This window comes from Agelaius phoeniceus, chromosome 17, assembly GCF_051311805.1.
Source record: "Agelaius phoeniceus isolate bAgePho1 chromosome 17, bAgePho1.hap1, whole genome shotgun sequence".
NCBI lineage: Eukaryota > Metazoa > Chordata > Aves > Passeriformes > Icteridae > Agelaius > Agelaius phoeniceus.
In genome coordinates this window covers 4,413,309-4,438,487 of record NC_135281.1, presented here as the reverse complement: position 1 = coordinate 4,438,487, position 25,179 = coordinate 4,413,309, and positions in this window count along the sequence as shown.

The window sequence follows — 25,179 nt, the reverse complement described above, 5'->3', positions numbered from 1 at the left end:
TATAATATCATAAAATAATAAATTAGCCTTCTAAGAACATGGAGTCAGATTCACCTTTCCTCCCCACGATGGGGGACCCCGAAAATACCACATCAGTCTTGAGTATTCTCAGTGTGTAAAGAAGGTCTAAACTATTGATTTTTAGTTTCATCTTATACACCTCCTGCTCAAGGAAGAGGAGTGCTTGACTTACCTTCTTTAAACCTTCTGCTATTTTTTATATGTCTATCATCACTTTGCTATTTTTTCTTTCTCTCTGTCATCGCCCCTTATTCCTCTAATGTCTAAGATATATAGTTCTAATATTTTAATCTTTCCACACACTTCAACTTTCTGTTCACTTAATCATTTTCATTGCCTTCCCCAGACCTGTTTTATTCCTGCTCTCTCCTCCTGTAAGACTGGAGAGCAAAGCTGAGCAGAGGATCCATAGTGTGGTGTCACTTCCTATTAGAGATAAGGAATAATTCTGTGCTTTCCTCGAGCTTTTTCTTAATGCAAACCAACATTTTGTTTGCTTTTCTGGCCACCACTGCTCACTGAAGGGATGCCTTGTTGGCAGTGACACCTTGTTGCTCTCCTGCCTCCCTACAGTTAATTTACCACACCTGAGCAGTTTAAATTGTTTCCTTTTTCCTTTCACTGCGCTTCACTTCTGCTTACTTGAGCTGAGCTGATCCCTGGAATGCACTCCACCCAGCTCTTTTAGAGACTCCTGAAATGATTTATCATTTCTCTGGTGCCTTTGGCTGTCAAAATCCTTATTGTGCCTTGCTGGTGCTGGAGCATCCCACCTCCAGCCCTGCCCTGTCTGTGTTATTCCCCTTCCCCTCACAAGGGAGCTGCAGCTGCCTGCTCTGCCAGGAAAGGTTTGCATTACACTATTTAAAACCTCCTTGCAGAAGGAAATTTTTGAAAGCTCCTGCTCTCTCCGCTCTGCTGCAGGAACACAAAGAAGTGTAATAGGCTGGAGAGAAATCATTATTATATTTTACAGCACAGAGCAGTTTTTGTCCATGAGATCAGATTAAACAGCATTTTATCACCACCATATTTTTAGCTCATTTATTTGATTAAAGTGAGTACCATTTCTCTTTGCTTTCCAGGTATTTCCTAATGAGAAATTCACACCTGTGATGTACCTGCCACTCCATCAGCAGCCTGTGACATTGCATTGTACATAACCCCAGAGAAGCAGCACACTTTGGCTCTGGTTTCACATTTAAACAATGCAGATCACGATATCGACCTTGTTTTGTTAAGAATATTGAACCCATCCGCAGCAAAAAATAATGTAAAGATCTTTTTCTCTAAGCATGTGATGAAAAAACCACCAGATCTTTCTGTTTTTCTGTAAAATCCATTCTTAAATCATCACGATAACAATTTTCCATTAACCCTGCTGACTGTAAATAAGCATCAGTGCAAGAAAGAGAGATATTGTTATTTTCCATTTGGAAACCTTCATAAACTCAGCCTTAGGAGCATCCAGAGGTGTTGAAACACAATAGCCTGCCTGTGGACTTCAGGGGAAGCGTTCAGCAGATGTGTGGACGTGGCACTGGGGACATGGTTCAGTGGTGAACGTGGCAGTGCTGGGTTAGTGGATGGACCTGGTGATCTCAGAGGGCTTTTCCCACCAAAATATTCCATTATTCCAAGGAGCCCAGAACTCATCACCTGCATAATCCTATATATGCTAAAAGTTCTATGTCCCTGGTCCCACTATAAGATGTTTATGCCATTTCTGGAGTGTTACCAAACCTTAATATTAACATTTAAATACAACAGATTATATAAAATAAGTGAAATGTGCTATTCCTTTTAATTAATTCTTCACTTTACCAGGTAATAAAAATGCCTGCCTTCCTCTCCCTTCAGCCCCACTCTTCCTCAGCCTCAGAACCCTTTGTTGTTCCAGGAAAGAGCCAGAGGAATCTTATTTCTTGTGCTATTTCCTTACTGTATTTGTGAGTATGTGCATAAAACCCCTTTTTCCTCATCTCTGCTCTCTCTTGGGTCCTATTAAACACAAACTGAGTTGTGGGCAAGGCTGGGGAGGATGGAGAAGTGCTGCACCTGTGTCTTACAGAGAGTTTTGTGGCACAGCTGATGGCTGCAAAGAGGCAATAGTTATTCCAGCATTGTGGTATTTACCTCTGTGAAGGTAATTCTGGAATTTGCTATGTGAGAATGAGGCAAGGATTCTTTAATAATGCACAAATTAGAGGAACTCAAAGCGTTAGCATCATTGCCTGCTAATAACATTACAACACACCTGTTATGAGGGGTGTGCATATATCACATTTCCAGCTTCCAAACAGCAGCATAAACACCATTAAATAGAAATTTAATTATATAATACTGTTTAGTGGCTGGGTTTATGCTTTGGCTGTGTATTAAGCAATGTTCCTGAAGTACCTATCTTCACAAGCACTGGAAAAATTAAACCATTAAATCGATTTCACAAATGTTTGCTGTGCAAACATGACAAAAACTCTGCAAATGCAGGGAATTTATTGTGGGGGCCAAGTGCTTCACTCATATGGTGGACACACTAAATACCCTCTTTTAAGTCTCAAATCTGCATTTTAGGAGATACCTTTCCAAACAGAGGAGTTTGCTGAGCTGGACATCGAAGATTAGGCAAACTGGCAACCCAATATAAATGCAAAGCTTGTTGAAAGAAATTTCCAACTATAGAGCTGAGAGTAAATTTTTTTTTAAAGGCATTTAGTGGAAACAGGCTTCAAAATTCAGCATTTCTTTGTTGTTGACAATACTGGGACTTTCTAAAAGTGCTCCACTTTTCTTGCACAGAGAGACAGAGTGGGTCACCCTGTGGTCCTGGCATTTAGAAAATTCCACGTGGTGCTTTTGGTTTCTGGGAAACGGTGAACTCTTCAGAGCAAATGGGGGTTTTTGAAAAGGCAGGTTTTCCACTGAAATGGGCATTTCAGGTACACGAGCTGGGTGTATGGAGCACTCCAGATGTTACAGTCTAAGTGCTCCCCCGTGTGTTTGCTCTCATCCTTCTACTAAAGTTTTGGCTAGAAATTCCCTTCAAGCTTAAAAAAATTAGATAATTAGCTGTAGTGGGGGGGGAATCAGCAGGTTTCAGCAACATTTCTAACTCATGTCTGTAAAATATCACAGGGAAAAAAACCAACTTAGATATTTAGGGTTCTTAGTCATTGTCACACTTCTGTCTCTCTGGTCTCTCAGGAATCAGTCTCAATTGCTCCACGGGCTGATTAAAGTGCTTTAATTACAAGATCAGGTCTGTGTGGGATGGGAGAGGTGCTAATGGGAATTCATCTCCAGCTGGATGCCCCCGGGACTCCCTGGGGACTGGAAAGACTTCAGAGGAGTGAGGAGGAAAAGGGGAATTTTCCCCTTGCCTTGGGGCTCAGTGGGGCTCTCCAGGAAGATCCTGTGAAGAATAATCCTCCCAAGGGCCTGGCCCAACATCCTGAGCAGGATGGAAGGACCATCCATGGCACAGGCTGGTCATTTGTGTCACAAGCAGACATCTGTGACCCATCAAAAACCAGACTGTAGCTGATAAACATATTTTTACTTTCATTGGTTTGGGGTTTTTTTGGGGCTTTTATTTTGCTTTATTTTTGTTTTTAGCTGCTCATGATTCGTTCTGGCTGCAGAGGAGCCCGGGTGCGTTGGGCTGAGGGGAATGGGAAGTTTCCAGGCTGTTCTGCAGGAGCAGAGGCACATTTTAGCCCTTTGTTCTGCAGGGGCACTTGGCACACCCAGGCTGAAGCACTCACTGGAGGTTACCTGGCACAGCCCTGGCTGAGAGGTAGATGTGTCTGAATTTTCTGGCTGATGCTCCCCATCGATTTTCCTGAGACAGCCTAGGCAAATAATTTAAACTCAGTGCCTGAGTTTGCTTATGCCTTCGATGAGCAATGGATGATATAAAGTGGCTGCCTCCCACAGACCCCATGAGTCTTTAATTTATGTTGGTGAGGTGACTGGAGCTGTTTCGCTCCAGAGCCTGTAGCTGCAAGACGTTGCTAATAATTCACCAGCAACAAGTGCGCCCTGTACCTGGGGATAAACTTTGAGATTTGTAGCAAACATTTTTCACCAATGAAAATAAAAGTAAAATTTGCAGCTCCGAGTCCATATACCTTGGAAAACTCTTCCAAGGTCTCCTGTTCTGCTTCTGTCCTGCAGGCTCCAGCTCTCCATCCCTGAGCTCAGCTTTGTAGAGACTAATCCTTCCCTCTGCATGGAATTACATGGATAATTGTGCAGATACCCTGTGTCTTCTAGCAGATTTACTGGGATATCTCACACCACCATACAGCAGATCCCTTTTATTCAAATCTTCAATCAATTCACTCAGGCAAGTTCCTAAGCAAATGCAGGAATACATTTTAGCTGAATTTCAGGGGATACTTATTGCATGTTAAATACCACTAGGCAATTATTTAATGAGGTTTAACAAGTATGTAATAGATACATTACTTATGACCTAGATGTGAAACCTCAATGAATATGTTTAATCAATTGGCATTCAATTTACATACATTAGGTTTTTCCTGCAGCACGGTGCTTTATTTTAGCTCTCTGTCCAACAGACCAGCCTTGCAGACTTGTTAACCACTTGCTGTCCATAATTTAGGTCCAACATGGTACCTAGAATATACCAAAACCAAAAAATTAACATCCATCTTGCTCTTGGTGAATTTATTGACCATAATTACTCATTTAGAAATGTAAATCCCATTTGGTGCATCAGTAAACTTAATTATCTTCTCTATGTTCCCAGCTCTAGGGACCTTTCTGTGCCCCAGGCTGTTGGGGCCATCCTTGTTTTCTGATTCAACAAAAGAAACTGGCTTGTCCCTTCTTTGGGATGTCAAGATTTTCCCTGGCTCTGCAAAGGTAATGTAGGATTAAAGTGGAATTTAAATGAGCATTGCTGATGGATGTCCTAGGGTGGAATTACTCACTTGAAACATCACAAACAACCCAGAATCTCCTCTGCCTCTCTGTAGTGCTACAGTTTAATTAAAGCTTAATAAGGAGCAACTGGGTCTTTGTCCAGCTGTATTCATTAATTTCAGTGTAACTTGTGGTTTTGTTCTCATCAGCAGTAGAAAAAATATCTCTCTCCAAAAGCTGTAAGAAATACAGAAAGCCCTATTAAATAGCATTGAAAGCAAGCACAGCCAGAGGACTGATGAGAAAGGAATGAATTTTCAGCACTCTAAAGGTGCCTCAGAGCTGTGAAAGGACAAGGGGAATGGCACTGTGGAGATTTGGGAACGCCCTCATCCTTCCCCCATGAGCACAGGCAGCCAAACCCTCAAGGGAAGGTAAAAACCATGGGTAATGTGAATAATATTTCTGTCACCTGCTTCATTTTATTATGGACCTGTCCCTACAGCTCCCTCAGCCAAGTGACACTCAGAGCTCTGCAATATTGCTCCTAAACTCTGTCCTTGGACCCCCGTGTGCCTCCCCATCCAACTGGGCATCACCATGTGCTGCACAAGGAATCAGCCAGAACTTTTTAAAAAAGGGAAAATGGCTCTGTGAAGACAGTGGGGGAAGTGAGAAAAGAGCCCAAATCTTGCTGTGCTGGCTTGAGAATACTGAAATATTTGGGTTAAATCTCCACTTTACACTGTGGAGATTTGGGAACCCCCTCATCCTTCCCCCATGAGCACAGCCAGCCAAATCTTGTGCTTCACGTGATAAAGAGCAAGGGAAGGTCAAAACCGTGGGTGATGGGAATAATATTTCTGTAACCTGCTTCATTTTGTTACAGACCTGTCCCTACAGCTCCCTCAGCCAAGTGCAATATTGCTCCTAAACCGTGTCCTTGCACCCCAGTGTCCCTCCCCATCTGATTGGGCATCACAAGGAATCAGTCAGGATTTTTTTTAAAATGGGAAAATGGCTCTGTGAAGACAGTGGGAGAAGTGAGAAAACAGCCCAAATCTTGCTGTGCTGGCTTCAGAATACTGAAATACTTGGGTTAAGAGTACATAAAATACCAGTTTTATGTACAATTCCTCATCTTTCAGGCAGACAAGGCCTCGGTGCATTCTCAGGGAACAGGAGCAGAGATGAAAATTATTGCAGATCCTCACACATCCTCTTGGAACACCACTGAACACAGCCCTGGTGCAGCAGAACAGCTGTGTGCCTTTGTCCAATTTTAATTAATATCTTTATCTTGCAGTAGGTTTCTTTGTGGAAATTCTGTGACTCTGGCTGATTTGCCATATTCTGTGCTTTCAAGCTCTGCTTCCAACACCAAATCTCAGAGTTGCAAGCAAAGTTTGGTGTCAAGATCTGAAGGGCTACAAAGCAAGAAGATACATTTTGTTCTTTTCTTCTGCAGAAAGGACACCCCAGAAGATTAAAGTAACTGGATTTTGATCAGCATTTCCCATTTGCACTGGGCTCTTTACGAATTGAAATGTAAAAGGTCAAAGCTCCAAAAGCATTTTTCATTTCTAAAGAGGTTTGTTCACCACTGTAATTTAATAGCCATGCCAAAGCTGATAAGATTTTGGAATCTGTCCATGGCGTGTATTGATGTCACAGGTCAAAAATAAAGGCTTCAATGTAATTTATTTCTCCAAGCACAGTGAAGATAATAACTCAAGCACAGAGCAATATGTTAAAACTAAATTATATTCAATAAAGATGACTTATGCCAGTCTTCTAAAAACTAAATACACTTGGCTCAATTTGAATGTGCTCATTACTGTGGCGTGGTGGCCTCCAGGAGGAACCTGGCCATGGCCCAGAGGCCAGTGGAGGATCCTGGATGGACACTCTGGGCTGTGAGGGCACTGCAAAGGGCAGGAGGCTGTTGCTCCTTTCTCTGTTGAAAATGTGACTTGAGGGAACATTTTCCTGCATCAGCTTCTCCTTCTGTTTTGCTTTCTGCTGGCTGGAATGATGCATAAGAACAAAACTTCGCTCCTGCTATAAATAGAGGCCGTGCATGTGATGCAAGGGGGAGGAGAGCAGATGCTGCACACACAGCTTCAGCTGCAGTGGCAGGATTTAACACTCAGGGAGGGCTGGGGGAAGGGGGCCCTTCCAAAACAGTGGGGAAGGAAATTACCAACAGAAAGGGTGCAGCAGAGGCAGCCAGGTAAAGCCTTTGTGTTGTTCTTAAAGCATCTGACTCTGAGGTGCAGCAGCTGCTCCGCTCTTGGACTTGGTCTGTCACAGACATTTCATGAAAAATCCTTTTGACGGGATTTTTCTCCTGAGAATCTGAGAGGCCTCAGAAATTAAATGTAACCAATGGTTATCTGCTGCTGTGGAATGCAACAGGTGCATCTGTGATTGGTCTCATGTGGTTGTTTTTAATTAATGGCCAGTCACAGTCCAGCTGTCTCAAACTCTCTGGTCAGTCACAAGATTTTATTATCATTCCATTCTTTTCTATTCCTTTCAAGCCTTCTGATGAAATCCTTTCTTCTATTCTTTAGTATAGTTTTAATATATCATTTTCTTTTAATATAATATATCTAATAAAATAATAAATCAGCCTTCTGAAACATGGAGTGAAGATTCTCATCTCTTCCCTTGTCCTGGGACCCCTGTGAACACCACCACACTTGGTCCACTCTTAGACTTGGTCCATCTTAGCCTTTCAATCTGAAGGAGGAGGCTGACAAGGATGCTGCTCTCCCCTGTGGATGTTTGCTGCATGCAGGAAATCCCACATTGTCACCAGTTCAGTGTGGAACTTTGACCCCAGAGCAAAACAGAAGTTACTAAGTTTCAGTACCAATCCCAAGACGACTTTCAGCTTTCCCCCTTTTTTTTATAACTCTTTTAGCACATTGCCTCTGCTTTACAGTTTCTGTAGATGACTGAGAGTTTCCCTGAAGGCCATAAAGAGGGAGAGTCATTTTTTCTACAGTCAGATAGTGAAAGGACAAGGAGAATTGCTTCAAACTGAAACCAGATTAGATATTAGAAGGAAATTCTTCCCTGTGAGGGTGGGCAGGCCCTGGCACAGATGCCCAGAGCAGCTGGGGCTGCCCCTGCATCCCTGGCAGTGCCCAAGGCCAGGCTGGACAGGGCTGGGAGCAGCCTGGGACAGTGGAAGGTGTCCCTGCCATGGCAGGGGTGGGATGAGTTGGGCTTTAAGGTCCCTCCAACCCAAACCATTCTGGAATTCATTCTGTGCCTCTAACTTGAGGTAATGAGATTTGATTTGTACTATGTGCTCCTGGCTGGGTGCCACTGGATTATTTTAGGCAGCAATTCCTCCTGAGAATTCGTGAAGTCACAGAAAGAATGTCTTTGATTTTGGGAGAATTTTAAAGGTTTATGTCTTGGGTTCAGTTCTTGAGACTCTTGCAAGAGCTGAAGAGCCAAACCAGACCTCCCAGCTGGAGGTGTGGAGCTGCCTGAGCACTGGAGACACCACCAAGGAGAACATAAAGTGAGAGACATCCCAGGGAGAGGCACAACTCCTGTGATCCCAGCAGGCAGGAAAATACCAAGGAAGTTGCACCAGATCAACCTATAGGACCTATGCTGAGCCCTAAGATGCATAAAACAATAAATATAATATCATCTGTTGCTGCACTCCCTCCCAGTCCTGCTGGGAGCAGCAATGCCCCTGCAGCAGTTTGCACTGAGCTTTAAATGTTTAGGTTATGTGGATGCTTTGGTGTTAGTAGAGCACAACCAATAATTTTCAGCAATTTGCATGTCAGAAGAATTGCTTATAGCCAGGTTTGCAGCCAGCTGATTGTAATTTATCTACCATCACACACCTCCAAGGAGCCATGGGGAGGGCAGGCAGGGTCAGGTCTGGAGCTGTCTCGAGACTCTGATGAAAACCCAGGCATGAGTTCCTCTAAACAATGGGAGATTTCTGCTGAGAAAAATCAACCACTGTGAGGAAAAGCAATCAAATATCTGAGTTGATTATGAAAATGCAAGCAGTGAGAGACTGGTGACATTTACCCCACTATCAGCTGCAGCTGCACAATCACCACTGGTATGGACTGAGTGAGGGGAAAGGGAACCAGAATTTGCATGGAAAGGTATGGGACTAAACTACAGACCCAAATAAAATCCTAATTCATTAACCAAACTGACAGTGAAAGCTGTAAGACAAGCACAGGATCAATTTCAATTTGAACTAAAGAATAAATCAGCTGCTACAAGGCTTTGATTTACAGGTCACACATCTTCCTGCAGGATGCTATCGAGCTGCAGCAGCATCTGCCAGCTTACAGGTAAATGAACCTGAAGTCAGGGGAGGTGAGGTCATCTAGGGAGTGTGTGAGAGGCTTGAAACAGCACTATCAGCCTCTCCAAAATATCCTCACAAAAGCTGCAGAAGAAATCCTTCATAAAACAAAGAGCAATGCTGGAAAATGCCACACAAATCAAGACAAGGGGAAGGAAATGGATCATGAAGGCAAAGGGGCTTCTCAAAGAAATGAGAGGAAAACATTCACTCACCAAGGTTTATAAGGTCAGGTTACAGCAGCTGGAGCCCATATCAGGGATCAACAGTGGAAGATTTTTGACAGCAAAAAGCAAAAGTTAAGTGGACAAACCACTTCTAGAAAGCAGCAAACAGAAACTGCATGAAACTGTTGGTTTTGGCAAGTAAACTTTGAGCATTTAGAAAAACAAGAGTTAAACACTACACAGAAAATTCAACAGCAGCTTTCCCAAAGTTGTGTCCATCAGTGTTACTGGAATGAAGTCATGTGCTGGAATGGAAGAACAGAGGAAATCTTGTAACTGCTCTGCAAAACCTGGAGCCAACAAAGCCCTGCAAGGAACAAACAAAATCTCCCAGTGGGATGCTTGAGCACATCCAGAGGGGGCAACGAGGCTGGAGGGTGGCTGGGAACACAAACCCTGAGAGTGAGGAAGCCCTGAGGGAGCTGGGGGTGCTCAGCCTGGAGAAAAGGAGACTCAGGGCTGCCCTCATCACTCTCACAGCTCCTGAAAGGTGCCTGTGCTCAGCTGGCCCTGGGCTCTTTCTCCAGCAGCACTGACACAACCAGAGCACTCAGCCTCCAGCTGCACCAAGGGAAATACAGGCTGGAGATTGGGGAAAAGTTTTTCATGGAAAGAGTGAGAAAGTTCTGGCATGGCTGCCCAGGGAGGTGGTGGAGTCCCCATCCCTGGGTGTGTTTAACAAAGCCTGGATGTGGCACTGGGGGCCAGGGTTGAGCTGAGGGCTTGGGGCTGGGTTGGACTCAATGATCTTGAAGGTCTCTTCCAGCCTGGTCATTCTGGGAATTCTGTGAATTCTGTGAAAGAGAAATGGTCTGGTAAACTGGGAAGGTCTGCAGTGTCTTTCTCAGTAAACTAGGGGACTTGGCTATGGGACAAATGGGGTGAGTACTGTGGTTTGACCCATAAGAACACACATTTCTATGATTCTGTGATGGGTAAAAGATGTGGAGATGTGGCACTAGGCTTGGCAGTACTGGGTTAGTGGTTGGACTCTGGTCTTAGAGGGCTTTTCCAACTTAAATGTGTCTATGATTCTATAAACCACGAGAACAAATCAAAACAGCATAAATGATAATTTAAAAATAAAACCAGTAATCAAGATCCCAGTCTCCATCAAATAGTGTCTAGATTGTAAAGAGCACCTGGCAGTGCCCATGGCAGAACATCTGGGATGTCTGGAGGTGCAGTACATCACAAACACAGCTGTGCCTCTGTCAGGTGCTGGCCCAGGCCAGGCTGACCCAGTGGCAGCTTGTCTGCCTGATGCTGCAGCCATGCTGAACTCACAGGTGGCTTTATCCACACCTGCCACTTGGCAGTGCCACCAACTTCATGGCAAGAAACAAACAGCAAGTTTCCTTGGGAAGTACATAATGTGCTTACAACGAGAGCTACGCTCAGAAAAATATCAAATATTGTAATGACAGCATCACTCCTGCAAATGACAGCTTAGCCAACACTGAAGTGAGGACCAGAAGGCAATGCAGAGCTGTGGGGAAAATACTTGTAATATTCATGCTGCAAACAAGCTCAGCTATCACTGCAGTGGTTTCAGGCTCAATAACAGCTTTGGAAGGTAGGGATGACAATTAACAAACTTCTTGGCATGTGTTGGCAGCAACAATCTCCTGTGCTGTGAAAATTTCAGAGAGGAAATAATGCTGTGAATTAGAAGATGGTCACTGCCTCTGCCATCTTAAAAAGAAATATTTGGTTATTGAAACTCTGTAGATTAGCATCCAAAAGGGCATTTTTGCTTTTTTCATTTCTCTCTTAACATATGAATGTGGAAACTGAAAATCCATAGTGGATATAGGTAGATATGAAATAGCTTTAAGAGCAAATGCCACAGAAACTCTTGATAGCAAATATAATTTATTTCTAAAAATTCAGGGAATTACCAGATCTCTGAAGTTATCCATAGCAAACAGCCTGATGTGTTTGCTAAGAAGAAAGTCAACACATCTGCCCACATCTGGAGAGCCAAAAGAAGATGTGAGGGAAGTGTCTAAAAGGTCCCTTTCTAACTCTATTTAGCCTCTTTTCAGAGGAGAAAACTTACTATGTTTAACTGTATAAGCTACATGCAGAGGTAGGCTGGAGACAGAATGTCTTTTAAAAATTGCTGGGGAGGGCTGAAATCAGTGCAGTGGTGTGAGAAAAGAGCTAAAAATAAATGGGTGAGCAGGAGGGATAGATAGAGCAGGGAGCTGCAAGCACCAGAGCAGGAAGGAACCAGTCCATGAAGGGAACTCTGGTGTTAGTGAGAGCCCTGAGGAAGGGCAGATGCAAAGGGAATCAGTTTAGAAAGCAAGGGTAGGAAAACCAGGTGAGTAGGAAACCAGTGAGGTGAGACATTTTGGAGGTGTCCATATTCACAGGACAAAGGGAATGGAAAAGTAAAAATGCTCTGCAGAAAATGAGGAGGCTGTGGCAGAGGAGCAGCCCCAGGGTGGGGCAGGGCACAAAGCACAAACTGAATTGATTGTGGCCTGGAACATAGGGAAGGGCAAACACTCACAGGAGAAAATTGCTGCTGAAAAGAAATAACAGTGATGGGCATGAGGACAAATGACTTAAATAAGCCAGGAGATTATTTTGGCTTAAAATTAGAGGAAGAACAATGTAGTAACAAGTGGGGGGAAACCCCTTTAACAGTGATGTGAAAGACTTGTGGTCTGGATTGTGCTAATTCCAGCAGGACAAGCTGGGCACAGCACTGAGGACAGGAGTTCTGCCTCCCCAGTGGGCTCAGCTTGCACAGTGGGGTCAGGACACTGGGGTCACCTCACATGTTTTCCTCCAAGCCAGGAGGAAGCAGAGCATTAGATCACATTCCCATTATTCATGCCCAGAAAGCCTCCTGGCTCATTTCCTACATCCAACACTGCCGGGTCCGGCTGTCTGTCTCTGTCCCGACACGGGTAGAGTGGTTCTTTGGTGGGCGCGATGCAAAGGACGAGTCTGGACTCTTCAGCTTTCGGTCTTCAGGTTGTTTATTATTTCTTATCTACAAAATTTTTCTGTCTGCCCAACAGAGGTCTGATCTGCAGGCAGTCACAGGCACTCTCTGACCACCTACGGGGCGGTCATGTCTTTTTATACTAAAACCTACGTATACAATATTTACCTTTATTTCCCAATGCTTTTTGCCCATGTTGGCAAGTGCACCTTCACTAGAAACCAATCTCTAAGTGCCAACATCATCACAGGAGATGGAGGACAAGAAGAAGAAAGAAGAAGGACAAGACACGCCCTGATCCCTCCATCTTGTCTCCATAACCCCCCTGTACCAAAAACCTTAAAATCTATATCTCACCCTCTAAATGTGTCTCTTTTACACCTTGTACTCTAAAGTGATTCTCTTGTCCTCAGACTCTTGTTACTTCTGTGGATGGATCAAAATCAAGCCACCAAGCACTCTTGGCAACATTCCAGGGTTTTCGAGACCCCCAAGGGTTCTCCTGGCATCTCTGGACATCGGGAACGATGTGCTGAGATCCCACATCTCCCCCTTCTGTTTGCACCAAGAAGACTTCTTTGGCAACTTGACTCATGACACGTCTCACACACATAAAGATGCATGGGACAATGAGCATGAGGACTAAGAGTATTATTAAAATATAAAATCCCATTTTTAAAAACCCTCTCCATAAGGGAGAAAGATCAAAAAATCCCGCCACATCATCAATCCATGACCCAGTGATCTCGCCTAATTTCTTTATACTGTCTTTTATATTTTGAATGCTTTCATGAATTGATCTCGAATGATCTGAGAGATTCATGCAGCACATTCCCTCAAACTCTTCACATCCATGTCCATGAGCGAGCAATAGATAATCGATTGCTGCCCTATTTTGAAGAGTTGCCTCTCTCACACTGCTTACATCTTTCAACATGTCACTCAAAGCAAGAGAAACTGATTGAGCATGCTTGCTCAACCAACAACCCATGTGGTCCAGTTGAGTCAAGGCCACCCCCGATGCTGTCTGAGGTGAGAAAATTGCTGCTGCAATTCTCCTTGCCTTGTCCCAGGTGTATACTTCATCATCACAGTCTGCACTGTAATGTTGCAAGGACCTTTTCTCTTTGTGTTTTTGCTCTCTCAACACTTTTAAATCTGGTGACAACATTGAAATCCTCCCAATGCTGCATGGACCTCCCTTGGCATTTGCAGGAATGCCGTGCCAAATTCTGTCCCCACAAATTAAAAACAACCCACGTGGCAATTGCACTGGGACCTGGATTGATCCTTTGGCTGTCGTCACAGTGTGATTGCACCAAGCTGATGCATTTTTATAATATTCATGATTTGGTGTGACATCAATGCTATTGTTTGTCCTTGACACATTCGAATTTTCAAATTTCATGCATAGCTCCATTGTTGTGGACCCAAAAATCTCCAATTCCTGCGGTTCAGTAGAAGCTACAGGTAAAAGATGTGTCCACGCACACCATTCATTCACAGGATCTTTGATGACCTGTGAAATCTCCATTGGAGGATGCCTTGGAATTGGCCATTCGCCCACTGGCAACCCAACCATGCATGCCGTGAATGGTTTCCCTGGTTTCGAATGTGTCAGGCAGATACTTTCTAAGTTTGCTGCCTGGGCTAACGTTTCCCAAACATTTTGTTTCGGCTGACTGACTGAGCTGGCATTGAGGGTTGAGTACTTGAGCGTTTCTTTTGAGTGGAAAGGGTTTGAACCATAGGGTTTGAGGCTAAAGGCATCGGTCTCGGAGAGGGGATGGAGCCCCGGGATGTCGAACCCCGAGTGTGACTCCTCCTTTTCGCCCCAGACGTCACAGAGGATCGGACCCACCCCCGACCTCGCTCCGCCGGCACTTCCCGCGCATGCGTGCCTTCGGGGACGCCCTCTGCCTCCCCTGTACTGACGTCATTGTCTCCGTCCCGCTCCACCTCCGAAGTCTCCTCCCTATCGTCTGTTCCTGCCCCTCTCTCCTCCTCCTCTGACGCTGTATCCACACCCCCCGCTGAAGCGCGCAGCCCCCTCCCCGCGGGTGCCCCCTTTCTCGCAGCGATTCGAGCCGATCTCCGGGTCCAGACTTCCGGGTCTGACGTCACCACCGCGCGTCTCCTGCGTCCCTTCACAGCAGCTCTCCAGAGCTCTGCAGCTGCTCCGTCCTTGCTGCACGTGTCTGACGCTCCCGCGCTGGTTTGAGAGGTCTCCCCGGCCACTCCCTGAGCCTTGCTCGACCCGCGCGTCTTTGGCACCGCTCCAAAGGCGACTGTCGCTTTCGGCGTTGCGCTCACAAGAGTCGCATGGAAACCCGTGTCTCCCATTGCCTCCCCGCCCCCCCCGCCGGCCGCCGCCGCTTCCGCGCCGCCGCGCCTGCCGCGAGAGAGCGCATCCCCCCTCCCCGCTTGTTCCCTTTGAACCCCCCTCCCCGACTCCGCCACGTTTTCCACCTCCTCCCCCCCTGATTCCTGCGAATCGGGACAGTACACTCCGGAAGGGTGGCCTGTCTCCTCGATGTCGCTGGGAGAAAACTTTATTTCATCAGGAAGAGGAATGGTATCATCAGTGTCTGAGTCGGAGTCTGAAATCCCTGTATTCTCTGTAGTTTCAGGGTACTTTAGGGTTCCCTTGGGTTTTCGGGATGGTGGGACTGAGGGCAATGACATTTTCCCTTGTACCCTTTTCTCGGGCACCTTTTCCCCCGGGCTAATTGAGATCAGAGCCAATTTCTGCTTGGAACCTTGCTCTGCTCCCTCCGCCCCTCTGGGACCTGCAACAACTTGTTGCCTGGCTGACCCCCTAAATTGAGTTGAGGTCGCCTCTAACATAATTCTTGCTGAGGACAGCAACTTTAAGGCTGTTTTATCCTCATTGATGGCTAGAAAATATAGGTGTCTGTTAACTTCTTGCCAAAAGCCTACTTCAAATAACAGCCTTGTTTCGGAGTACGGGTAATTACACCGCACCCACAGCAATAATTCTCTAAGCTTTTTCTTTGGGATCCCCTTAGTGTGTGTGTCTGCCACACCTTGTAGGTCGGACAGAATTTCTATTTGTTCCTGGGAAAGTGTACCCCCCATGTTCTTAATTCTTGACCTTCTCACCGAATTCCTGTCGTCAGAGCAGTCCGGAGGCTCCTGGTCTCTGGCCTGCAGGTCACAGGAGATGGATCCGGAGGCGCCTTTCCGATTCCGATCCGGGCTGTTCTGCTACGAACTTTCTTCGGCTGAGGTGGAGTGCGATGTTTTCTGCGGCTGCTGCATTTTCAGAGTCTCCTGGCTGCTTTCTGGCTGTTTTCCCAAGGAGTTATCAGGCTCTCCTGGGAATGAGTCCAACTCGGGAGCTGCCCACTTGGTGCTTCAAGGCTGCCCCTGTGCAAGTGGTGCACAGCAGAGCTCACCGTGGCTCAGCGAAGGCTGCTGGATGCTGCTGGATCGCCGGTCGCTGCCGAGCTGCTCCCCGGGTCGGTGCCCACGGGGTGCCCACCGGTGCCGGTGCCCACGGGGTGCCCACCCAGGGACGCCAAATGCCGGGTCCGGCTGTCTGTCTCTGTCCCGACACGGGTAGAGTGGTTCTTTGGTGGGCACGATGCAAAGGACGAGTCTGGACTCTTCAGCTTTCGGTCTTCAGGTTGTTTATTATTTCTTATCTACAAAATTTTTCTGTCTGCCCAACAGAGGTCTGATCTGCAGGCAGTCACAGGCACTCTCTGACCACCTACGGGGCGGTCATGTCTTTTTATACTAAAACCTACGTATACAATATTTACCTTTATTTCCCAATGCTTTTTGCCCATGTTGGCAAGTGCACCTTCACTAGAAACCAATCTCTAAGTGCCAACATCATCACAGGAGATGGAGGACAAGAAGAAGAAAGAAGAAGGACAAGACACGCCCTGATCCCTCCATCTTGTCTCCATAACCCCCCTGTACCAAAAACCTTAAAATCTATATCTCACCCTCTAAATGTGTCTCTTTTACACCTTGTACTCTAAAGTGATTCTCTTGTCCTCAGACTCTTGTTACTTCTGTGGATGGATCAAAATCAAGCCACCAAGCACTCTTGGCAACATTCCAGGGTTTTCGAGACCCCCAAGGGTTCTCCTGGCATCTCTGGACATCGGGAACGATGTGCTGAGATCCCACACAACACAGATCATCTACAGGTGGATATGGGCAACCAATTTGTCTGGCTCACCCAGTGATATTACAGGACTTTTTACTTCTTCTGGAAAATTCTCCTGGGGGTCCAGCAATGCAGAAGGGAAGTCAGACTCTCAACAGGAATGTGTGCTCCCCACTGGTCACATCACTCTGCAGCTGCACAGCCTTGGAGCAGCTCCAGCTGGAAGCTGGTATAAATTTGCTATTAACTCAGCCTATTTCTAATAAAAAAATAACAGCAGCACTACTGGGTCAGATCAGCTGTCCATCTCATCTAACTGCCCATAAAGAAAGAGGTTTTAAAAAGCTAATTGGTAGGGTAGCTTGGTACAAGGTGAGTGGGGTGGGTGAGCACATGCAGTTAAATTTCATAGGTTCCAAGCCCTTTACTTGCAGGTGAAATGTATTTCTGCTGTCTATTATGTCCTGCCCAGGTTCAGCACTCTTCTGCAACTAAACTGGCAGACCAATACTAGAGGAGGTTACTTTTTTCACTGGTGAAACTTATTTTCTGTTTGCTAGTTGACCAGGCCATGGGAAAATGCTTTCATTACATGGAAAATAAATAGAATAGAAAGAGCCAGGGCTTAACAAACAGACTTCAGGAAAGATGAAAGGGAACTAATTTTTTGGAGGATTTATATAGCTCCATAAGACTGGGGCTGCCTCAGGCAGGGCCATGGCAAACACCGAGGGACAGGTGATGTCTCCCATCCCCTCTTTCTCTAGGTGCAGTTCATTACTCATTGCAGCAGTGGGGGAAGTTTCTGGTGACCCTGGACTGCATTTTAGCAATGAATGGAACATCAGTGAGCACAGCAATTAGGGTAGGCTGTGGTTTCACTTCCCAGCCTCAAACCTCTGTGAAAATACTCTGCTTTTACTCAGTGTGCTTGGGTGCCACTGCCCTTGGCCTCTGCCACGAGCAGGTCTGCAGGCACGCCTTGAAAACCTCCTTCTGCCCCAGAAAACTGCAGCAGGTATGAGCTCAGCCAGCAGTGCCTTGTTCCCTTCCCACCCAGCACAGCCCAGTCATGGTGGGAACAAGGATTTTGGCATTTGGGTTTCAGTGAGCTCTGCCATCACTGCCCAAATCAAAGCTCCTGCAGTGAGCTCAGCACCCACTGAGGCTGCCCTGGCTGAGCCAAGGCTGTGCAGCAGCTGCTGGCAGCCAGGAAGGGCCACAGTGCTCAGCAGCAGCAGCACCTCCTGCCCTGCCATGAGGGGTAATGGGGACACAGCAGAGCATCCTTCCCTCTGCCAGAGGCTCATTGCAGCTCTGACCCACGGGCATCTGGGCCTGCTGGAACTAGTGGTTTACATATCAATTATCTGATGAATGTAGCCTTGTTTTCCAGTCATGAATCATTCATGACCAGAGTCAGGTTTTGGCAAAAATGTGTATTTTCTGTAAGTGTCCTCTCTGCTGATGCTGAGCATGGGCTGTTGGCTACACAGAGCCCTCAGTCAGGGCAGGTAACTCTCACAATCCAATCTCTGCTCTTTCAGGGGATGGTTTAGAGGCATAAAACCAAGTGTACAATGGTAATCCCAAATAGTTTTCCTCAGGCTTACTTTCAAAGGTGTCTGTTTTATGAGCTGCTATTCCTCCAACTTCCCTATAGACAGAAATCTTTACATGCCCCTGGGCTGCCATTACACAGCACATTGCAGCCACAGTGCTCAGTCCTTCCTAAAAAACACCACACAGGGACATGTCCCTGGTCCTGACACCCAGATCCTCTTCCAGCTCCATTAAAACCTTTGTAATACCCCATTCATGCTTTATTTCACATTACTGTTAAAGGGGTTTGCCCCCACTTGTTCCTACATCGATCTTCCTCTAATTTCAAGCCTAAATTAACTCCTGGCTTATTTAAGTCATTTGTCCTTGTGCCCATCACTGTTATTTCTTTTCAGCAGCAATTTTCTCTTTTGAGTGTTTGCCCCTCCCTATGCTCTACTCCCAATCTTTACCTAACTAAACTAAGTGCTTTTTTCCTCTCTGGAAATGCTGGACAGTCCCTGCATTCCTCTGATTGTCCTAAATCCCCTTATGGCACCATTTACTGTTTGAATTCTTCCCTCTCCCTCTTGGGGGAAGAGAACTGTACACACTATTCTGATGAGGTCAAGCCTACCTTTGTGAAATTGAATTAGTGCTTCTCTAGACCTGTAGCCTTAACTGAAAAAGTCAATTGGGTATATCTGATCATTTTTTTCCTTCAAACCATATAATTGCCACTTAATGGTTAACCTGTGATGCCCAAGTACATTCAGATCTTTCTCTTCCTCAGTCATTTCTAACAAATAGCTGGAATTTTCACTACCACTCTATAAGTACTCCTCCATACATTATATATTATTGTATTTTATGCCTTTTCTATTGCTTCAGTTTCCAAGGTCAGTCCCCAGGTTCAGTTTTCAAGTTAACAGCCCCATCCTGGTTTGCATTGAGGATGCACCTTCCATCGCGTGGGCTCCAAGTGTCATTGTCACTCTCCTCATTCCCTTCCAAGGTCAATGCAGAAATGAAATATGTTCAGATCCAGTCCTGGTCCTCAGGGATGTTTGCTGGTAACCTCACTTCTGAGTGATAATTCCCCTTTTGCTGCTCCCTGTCACGGGCTCCCCTTTAGCCAGTGCTGTTCCCACTTCACAGCCCCTGTATAAATTCTCGGCGCTTTCAGCTGAGCTGATAATTTCCCATGTGGCACTATATCAAATGGCATCTTTGGTCCAGATAGATGAGATATCTTGCATTTCCTTTGTCTAGAAAAATCATTTATCTTATCAAATTTATCACAAACAGACGGGGTTTGCCCAGAAGAATTTAATCACCAACCAGGACGATCGTGACTGCAACAGAAAATGGGAGGGCAGGCTGTGCTCCCTGCAGCACTGCTGGACACACACCCTTGGCAAGGGGACCCTAATTCCAGGGACAGTATTTCCTCACTGCTAACCCTTGAAATGACCCACTCTGTCACTGGAGGCTATGAACAGACAGCGACCCTCATTCCCAGTACGGAGGCTAAAGTCACACAGTGATGGATTTTCGTCCAGCAGTTACAGCCCAGCACTCTGAGAAGAGGAGCTGAAGCTTTTACCTGGTTTATTTTGGCTGCTGTTATATATCTATTTGTTTATTACAAGGGAAAAAGTGCAGGGTTTTTTACACAAAACTGATATGTTTAGTGCTTTCATTTTATGTTTTGAGCAGTTAAGCTATTCGGTGTTTAAAGGTAGTATTGGTTCTTTATAACTCCATGCCAACAACAGGAGTCTAAGATAATGGAGCCTAAAGAGAGAGATTTTTCCATTCCCACATTGTTTCTGAAATATGGAGCAATCAAATGCACTCAGTAGAAGGTTTCTATCAGTAAATCTTCAGTAAAAGTGTCTTTAAAACTTAGGTAGAAAGATTGCGGAAGGGAAAATGGCTCACAAAAATTCTGTAGATATTCCTTGAAGACCCTGGAACAGGTTTTCTCTAATCAGGATATCAAAATGCCTCTCCCATTCAGGCCATTCTGGTGTTTTGGACTCATTTCAGCAAAGCTCTTAAGTAATCAGCATTTGTATTAATTGGAAGAGAAAACAAACATGCTTAAAGTTAAGCACGGGCTTAACTCTCAGCAGGCTCTGCTCTCTGCTGTGCATGGAGAATCAGGTTTCCACAGGGGATGAGAGATGGGATGCTTGTCCAAATGCCATCCTCCCTGCAAAGTGATTAAGGGGTGCTAATTAATAAAGGAGTGTTTGCCTTTCCCTTGTCTCCTGCACAGAAGAAGGAAGGGTTAAGGTGAGCCAGGCCCTCCCAGCACAGCCATCCCTGTGCTGTCCCCTCCAGTGCCATGGGATGTTCTCAACATCCATCACAAATATTTATTCTGTTTCTCAGGTTCATAATCTTCACCAAATCCTGCCTGCTGATTACAGCCTGAGTATTCATTGTTTCCAGACCGCTAAGAAGTCCCCAGCCCTCTTGGGTGTCTGGTTTTAAATTCCTGCTTGTGCACATTTCCTGAAGTGAATAAAAATGTGTGACTTATCTGCACATGCAGTTGATATGATCTTCTGCAAAACCTGCCCACGGGCAATTATGCATTGAAAGGGCAATTACACACACAGAATGACCCAATTTGCATACAAAATCTTAATTATTGCCAAGAATTGCATGTATATTTTTGTGCAGTATTCAGAAAATTGGGCCCCAAAGACATAAACCCTCTCTTCTGCCATCAAATCACTTTGTACTTGAAACAAGAAATGGAATAGATATAAGTCATATTAGGAAAAATATTATTTTCAGAGAACTAGGATGGTCACATTGGGTCAGAATGCAGGTCTGTCCACACTCTTACCACATCTGCACCAGCTGAAGGATGAAGAAGATGAGCAGCATGTCCCAGGCCTGGCTCAGCACACTCCCTCAGCCTCCAGCACTCTGGGGCTCAGTGACTTTCAGCATCAAAGATGTGGTTTTAGTATTTAATACCCTGAATTATTCACTAATAAACAGATTATTGTTGCAGATAAAAATTCAAATATGGCATAAACCAATTTGGTTTGTTCACATTTGTCCATATCAATCTAGAATCTGATGAGTACATGTGCTGCAGTGAGCAGATTCCCTGCTCTGCCTCGGCACCTTGGCAGTGAGGGAGAAAGAGAGGTGCCAACACAGGTGTCACTGCTTTGTCCTGTAGGGTGTGTCCATCAAAACCTCTGCCCACAGGCTGTGGGAGCCAGGTGAGGGCCAGCCCTTCTGCAAACCTCATGGGACACCTTTGGCCTTGGCTGCAGTAAGGACCAGAGGCAGAGATATCTGGTTTCAAGGTATTTCTGTGCAGGATTAATGGGAAATGTGGTCCCTGCTGGGGTGGTCACAGGACAAGGATGAATGGCTTAAAACTGGCAGAGGGCAGGTTTAGATCAGATATTAGGAAGAATTCTTCCTGTGAGGGTGGGCAGGCCCTGGCACAGGTGCCCAGAGCAGCTGGGGCTGCCCTGGATCCCTGGCAGTGCCCAAGGCCAGGCTGGACAGGGCTGGGAGCACCCTGGGACAGTGGGAGGTGTCCCTGCCCATGGAAAGGGATGGAATGAGTTGATCTTAAGGTCTCTTCCAACTCAAACTGTTCTGTGCTCCTGTGACATCCCCATCTCACTCCCTCAGAGTTCCAAATGTAGAATTTGAGACAAGGTTACTCCTAAATGCACGAAGACATCCTCAGGATAAAACAGTGAAATTTTTAATGCCCTGAAACATTTAGCATAACTTCCTAGGAGACAAAGAGACTATGGGGGGGAGAAGCAAGGAAGCCAGACAGCAAGAAAATGTTTATTTGCTTCATAAACTCCCTGTTAGCGAGGCCGGCAGCGCCTTCCTGCGTGACAGCCCACAAAACACCTGGCATGCTCTGCACTGTCACCACGACGTGCCCAATAAACCTTCCACCAATAAATGTTCTCATTTAGCCAGTAGATCTTGATAACCCCCACTTCCCGCTGTCACAGGTATTCAGAGTCAAAAAATAAAGCCAGCCCTTGTAAAAGTGCATTTAATGAGAGTTTAATGTTGGCGCAGTAAATCTGCGAGCAGCTGGATGTGTTTTTAAGTTTCCTTGACGTCTTTTATTTGTTTAATACATGGGTCTATAAAAGCCGTTTCTCTGAGCCTGCTAATGAGCAATGAGGGACTCACAGCTATTTAAAACCTGGAACGAGGCATCAAAATGAAGGATGCACTAAGGGCTGCTGGAGCAGGGAGCTCCAGATGTGACAGCGGTGCTTTATGGGGCAGGAAGATGGAGCACCAGGCTGAGGTGGCACAGCAGGTACAGGCTTGCTCCAGGAGCCCACATTTCTTCTCATTCAGGTCAGCAGAGCTACTGAATGTGCTCCCTGTGGGAACATGGGATCCCAGAATGATTTGGGTGTTGGAAGAAACATCTCATTCCTCCTCCCTGCCATGGGCTGGGACAACATTCCACTAGAAGAGGTTGCTCCAAACCCCATCCAAGATGGCCTTGGACACTTCCAGGGATGTGGCATCAATAACAACAAGCACAGCTCTAGTCCAAGGCTCAGTGGGATCCTTGGCATGGAAGGCTGGGACAGAGGAAGGCTGGAATGCCAAGAGACTCAATCCCCATGAGTCTGAAGTAGACTTGCATGACTACAGTGAGGTTCTGGAGCACCTCCACTGTAGAGATCTTCTCTGTGATAGAATTTCCAAACTCTATCTGCACCTTGTAGCTCATTCAAAGCAAGGAATGGTCTCCAAAACCCATGTGGGAGGAGGGTCAGTGACAGTTCCAGCCAGCACAGTGCAGGGTTAGCCCCATCACACAGTGGGAGCCTGTTCATTGTTGTGGTGTTGTGAGGGTCCCAGGATGAGGGGAGAGATGAGAATTGACTCCAAGTTCTCAGAAGGCTGATTTATTATATTTCGATATTATATTAAAAGAAAATTATATACTAAAACTATACTAAAGAAAGAGAAAGGAGACATCAGAAGGTTGAACAAGAATGAATAATAAAATCTTGTGACTGATCAGAGAGTCCAACACAGCTGATGGTGATTGGTCATTCATTAAAAACAATTCACATGGAACCAATCAAAGATGCACCTGTTGGTGAGCAACCTCCAGACCCCATTCCAAGCAATCAGATAATTATTGTTGACATTTCTTTTCTGAGGCTTCTCAGTGTCTCAGGAGACAAATCCTGGTGAAGGGTTTTTTCAGAAAATATCATGGTGACATTCCTGGAGAAGATGCTGCTGTGGAGAGCACTGAGGGGTCACCACCACCTCCCTCTGCCCTCCTGGGTGCTGAGGATGATGATGCTGGCCCTCAGAAAGAGCTGTGAGGAGGCAGTGCCCATCCACGCACAGCATCACTGCACAAAGGAAAACAAGCACTCAGGAATATCCAGAATCTGCCTGGCTTGGGGAAGGCTTTCCTCTGAACATTTCCCATCAGAAAAATGAAGCTATTAATTGAAGTAAAGTTTTGAATAAATTTTGGGTTGAGAAATTGTTTTGGAAAAAAATTCTTTGGAGAAAAATCTAAACTAGGGTATTTTTTTCTCAATGCCTTTGAACAAAATATTTCTACATTATATAAAAACAAGACATCTATTTTATTTTAAATTAATTAAAAATGGATAATGAAAGTCTTTGGTTTCATGAGAAAGATTTTTTTTACTTTAATTTCCCTGAATGAATTTCATAAATTGCTTCAGCTTAATGTGAATGATTTCTTTTTACATTTCCTCATTTGGGTTGTGCAAATGACAGAAAAATCAGTTCTTTGTACATCTTTACTCTTGAATATATTGAATTTCTCTGTGTAGACAGAATGGATGGAAACCCTTGCAAACTGAGTAATTCAGATGAATAGTGTCTTCAAAGTCAATTACCTCTGTGCAGAGATGATATCTACTTCTGCTTCATCTGGACTTTCCAGCTCGATTTTTGCTCTCCCAGAACTTTCAAAGATTTTTTAATTATTTTTTTTCCCAGGCAAACTAGCTCAGTTGTGCATATGGATCAATTAGAGCAAGGAGGTCTAAGCCAACCCCAAACTGCAAGTGCTGCAGTGTAGGATCAGTCACCAATGGCTTTTCACTCCCACCTTCTGTATGGACAAGTTACTGAGAGCTCCAGTCCATCCAGTTTGGCCCCCCCAAATGGGAGAACAGCTCAGTTTGCCCCAAACACAGGTGACAGAGGGACAGGCCAGCCCCAAGCCCCAGCAGGGCCCCAGAGCCTCCTAATGAGTCTCAGCAGGCTCCTTCTTTCAGGCTGTATCCAATTAAGGGGAAACACTGATAACCCTGCTAATATCATGAACATCATGCACATTAAAGCCTGTGAAAGACAAGCATCTCACTTTGCTGCCTGTGGGTTCAGAGCAGGAGAGCTGCCTCCCTGCTGCTCCTCAGCTGCCCCAGGTACCTCTGAGCAAGCAAAGCCATGAATTTAAAGCACCTTTCCTGCTCTAACTGCCCACCACGGACAGAAAACAACTCTATTACTTCTTGCCCAAAGTTCATGTGCATTAAATGCCTTCCTGTTTAGTCTGGCAATGTGCTGTTAATGCTTCCCCTTCTCTATTGCTGGGCAGATAATAAATAAGGGCAATTATTCTTATCAGAGTTGCAGTAAGAAAGATGATTTCCTCCAGTGCCATGTAAATGCCACTTTTCATTCTTACTTTTATGATTCTTTAGTCAGTTATGGACCCACGTCGCTGTGCTTATATCAAAGCTAGTTTTAATTTATTTTGAGATTAAAATTTTATGAGAGATTGCATCAGATGCTTTTCTAAATTTCAAATAGACTACACCCACCACATCCCCTTCAGCTAGTAACTGTAATTCTATTTTAATATGATATTGAATTTGTCTGCAAGTTTATTTTTTCTTTTTCTGTACAAACCCACCCTCAAAGAAATATTTATCTCCTAATATTTGCTTCGAAGTGAGAAATTCAATGGATGGTAACTGTGTCATTCTCTCTCAGATCT